The following is a 4498-nucleotide window of genomic DNA, read 5'->3' on the forward strand; positions in this document are numbered from 1 at the left end:
CCTGTCATACGGGTTATCCTTGTGGTTAGGATGGGAGGCAAAAATGTTAAACAACCCACAAAACAACATTTATTAAGTAATGTTTAACTTGCCACACTCAGCCGCGCCTGCCCAAGTCCGTCTCGAATTTGGCCTACAGAATCAAAAATTCCGGTCAATGTCCACGTTCGCAAAGTTGTGTCACAAAATTCGCTCTGCCCCAAGCGAGTCAATGGATAACATCTGCTGGAAGGAAATACATTATCACGAAAACCAGCTTAAGATCACCTCATGGGGGAGCTACCTCAGTACCTGTTTGTATACACTGGAATTACAAGAAGTATGGAATTAAAAAATAGACCAAGTGCCCTTCTGTAAAGCAGCCAACAGGTCTGCAAAAAGGATCTCCTTGTCAGAAGACAAAACAAACGGCGCCACGCATGGACAGTAGCCAACTCTTACACCCAACAAAAACCACAGGGATACTTAGCCTCACACTACAGCCAACATTTAAAAAAGGCTCTTTTAGCATACCGAATGGGTATGCATTATTCATGGACTTAAGACCCTCGTGGAAACAACAAGTAGAAAGTCCCAACTGTAGACTGTGCGGACACCAGAATGAAACTTTGATGCATCTGCTATGTGCATGTCCAGCACTACTAGGTCTAAGAAGTTTGTACTTACGGGCCATTTTTAATACGTAAAAAAATCCGCACTTGCCGGCAAGCAGTGACAAGTTGGCTAGGAGGCACATCATCTATCTTGGCATGTCGGGGAGTTAAATTTATGACCCAGGTAACAAAACTGATGCAAGAAAGCGAACCGACAAAGGAATCCCAGGCCTAGCGCAAATAGTGGTTTAAGGAAGGAAATCTGGGGTGGTAGAGTGGACAATATTGTAAACTTTGATAATGAACTTAATAATGTATACAAAGGATGAAATATGAAAAGTGCTGTTTTTATTTGGGATAGAACACTTGTATTTTTTATACTGTTTTAGAATTTTGTAATTTTTACTGTGCTCAAATATTGTAATGATTTTAATTAATCAAACAATAAAATGAAATTGAATTGAATTGTATTGTAAATAAGGTGCTTATGTAAATTGCTGATATAGTTTTGGGTTGATTTTGCACTATATAAATATGCTTATTTTTTTTAAAAAAGGAGGAATAGCTCACTCTGACTGTCACAGATAAGATGGTTTCATATGCTATTTAAAGCACAATATAATGTGTTAGGACCCTGGGGCAGCATTTTACAAACATAATAAATACTAAGCATGGGCGTAAAATCTGTTCCGCTTGCGGAATATGCAGATTTTGGGCAAATTCGCAATCCGCGAATTCTCACGAATTTGCCCAAAATTCGCAAATTCGCACGCAGCGGATTTTTTTGCTTGGTCGGGCTTGACAAATACAATATTGCGGTGCGCGGCGTTCACTTACCGTCATTCAGCGTTTGAAGAGTTGTTTTTCTCCATGTTTGCGTGTGCTGCGCCATTTTGGATCTTGCTGCGTGATTCCGCGGGAGTTTGTCGACCGCGATTACGTCATCGCGCCCGCCACCCTGCACAGCGAGAGTTTGTCAACGCGAGTACGTCATAAAGGCTCGTGATCATGCATCGCGGGAGTAAACAATTGCGAACACGTAGATGCGGCGGGCAGGAACAATCTCGCACTCGCAAAATCGCAAAATGTGCAATTCTGCACAAGAAATCCACCAGCAAGCAGCATAAACCTTCTGAAAATGATGATTTTTATCAGAATAACTCCTCAGGTTGACATTTGCCTGCACTTTTTTTTTCAAGGAGTCCATTTTTGGGGGGATGGGAGGAAGGAAGTGCCCCACAGTCTCCAACTTCCTGTTCCTGTCCAGCAGGCTCCTCCCAGTGCGTTCTTCATGTGCTGGTCACTTTCATTTGAATCTTGACCTGGAAGGATTACTTTTTGTGGATGCTGCTGGATATTTGGATTTGAGGCCTTTTTGACTTTCTTTGGATCACTTTTGGATTAGAAAATTTCACAAGTACGTTTGTTTGGGGCATTACAGTTGCTGCAGCTACAATTTTGGAATTTTCGATTTTTGGGCTGTTGTTGGGGCCTTTTGCCTAGGGGTAGTGAGTGGTGCATGGACTGAGTCTTTCTGTGGGGTCTCTTTAATGTAAACATCATGGAGGGCATGGATGGCATGGGATTGTGCTGATTTTTGTGTGTTTTTCGATTTTTTGGGCTGCTGTTAGGGCCTTTTGCCCAGGGGTAGTGAGTGGTGCATGGACTTAGTCTTTCTGTGGGGTCTATTTAATGTAAACATCATGGAGGGCATGGATTGTGGTGATTTCTGTGTGTTTTTCGATTTTTTGGTGTGTTGATGGGGCCTGTCCATGTGCTGGGGGCCAAGGGGCCATTTTGAATGCAGGTAGTGTTGCCTAGCTTTCATCCATTATGCCCAGGGGTAGTGAGTGGTGCATGGGCCAAGTCTTTCTGCGGGGTGTCTTGAATTTAAACATCATTGAGGGCATGGATGGCATGGGATTGTGCTGATTTTTGTGTGTTTTTCGATTTTTTGGGCTGCTGTTGGGGCCTTTTGCCCAGGGGTAGTGAGTGGTGCATGGACTGAGTCTTTCTGTGGGGTCTCTTTATTGTAAACATCATGTAGGGCATGGATGGCATTGGATTGTTGTGATTTTTGTGTGTTTTTCGATTTTTTGGGGTGTTGATGGGGCCTGTCCATGTGGGTGGGGGCCATTTTGAGTGCTGGTACAGGCAGAACCTGGCCATGTGCTGGGGGGCAAGGAGACATTTTGAATGCAGGCAGTGTTCTCAGGCCTGCACCCATTTTGCCTAGCTTTCATCCATTATGCCCAGGGGTAGTGAGTGGTGCATGGGCCTAGTCTTTCTGTGGTGTGTCTTGAATTTAAACATCATTGAGGGTATGGATGGCATGAGATTGTGCTAATTTTTGTTTGTTTTTCGAGTTTTTGGGCTTCTGTTGGGGCCTTTTGCCCAGGGGTAGTGAGTGGTGCATGGACGGAGTCTTTCTGTGGGGTCTCTTTAATGTAAACATCATGGAGGGCATGGATGGCATTGGACTGGGGTGATTTTTGTGTGTTTTTCGATTTGTTGGGGTGTTGATGGGGCCCCTCCATGTGGGTGGGGGCCATTTTGAGTGCAGGTACAGGCAGGCCCTGGCCATGTGCTGGGGGGCAAGGGGCCATTTTGAATGCAGGCAGTGTTCTCAGGCCTGCACCCATTTTGCCTAGGTTTCATCCATTATGCCCAGGGGTAGTGAGTGGTGCATTGGCCTAGTCTTTCTGTAGGGTGTCTTGAATTTAAACATCATTGAGGGCATGGATGGCATGGGATTGTGCTGATTTTTGTGTGTTTTTCGATTTTTTGGGCTGCTGTTGGGGCCTTTTGCCCAGGGGTGGTGAGTGGTGCATGGACTGAGTCTTTCTGTGGGGTCTCTTTAATGTAAACATCATGTAGGGCATGGATGGCATTGGATTGTGGTGTTTTTTGTGTGTGTTTCGATTTTTTGGGGTGTTGATGGGGCCTGTCCATGTGGGTGGGGGCCATTTTGAGTGCTGGTACAGGCAGGCCCTGGCCATGTGCTGGGGGGCAAGGGTCCATTTTGAATGCAGGCAGAGTTCTCAGGCCTGCACCCATTTTGCCTAGCTTTCATCCATTATGCCCAGGGGTAGTGAGTGGTGCATGGGCCTAGTCTTTCTGTGGGATGTCTTGAATTTAAACATCATTGAGGGCATGGATGGCATGGGATTGTGCTGATTTTTGTCGTTTTTCGATTTTTTTGGGCTGCTGTTGGGGCCTTTTGCCCAGGGGTAGTGAGTGGTGCATGGACTGAGTCTTTCTGTGGGGTCTCTTTAATGTAAACATCATGGAGGGCATGGATGGCATTGGATTGTGGTGATTTTTGTGTGTTTTTTGATTTTTTGGGGTGTTGATGGGTCCTGTCCATGTGGGTGGGGGCCATTTTGAGTGCTGGTACAGGCAGGCCCTGGCCATGTGCTGGGGGGCATGGGGCCATTTTGAATGCAGGCAGTGTTCTCAGGCCTGCACCCATTTTGCCTAGCTTTCATCCATTATGCCCAGGGGTAGTGAGTGGTGCATGGGCCTAGTCTTTCTGTGGGGTGTCTTGAATTTAAACATCATTGAGGGCATGGATGGCATGGGATTGTGCTGATTTTTGTGTGTTTTTCGATTTTTTGGGGGTGTATAACTGATGTTTCTCTGTCTTCCATTGCGTTTAGGTGCACAAGAGAACCACCAGTGCCAGGAAGAAGTCCAGCAGCGGTGTGTGCAGCATAACATCACATGTGGCCACAGACAAGACAACTCTGTAACTCGTGCAACTGCGGCCAGCTGTTCTGACATCTGAAGAAGATGGCCCCAAAAAAAGTTCCCTGTAGCTCCTCTAGCAAGAAAGTTGCCAGTAAGGAGCGGAAGAAGCAAGTTACCAAGGAGACTGGTTAGCCGCCCGCCACATTTTTGGGGAA

Source organism: Lissotriton vulgaris, chromosome 7 (assembly GCF_964263255.1).
Source record: "Lissotriton vulgaris chromosome 7, aLisVul1.2, whole genome shotgun sequence".
Classification (NCBI taxonomy): Eukaryota; Metazoa; Chordata; class Amphibia; order Caudata; family Salamandridae; genus Lissotriton; species Lissotriton vulgaris.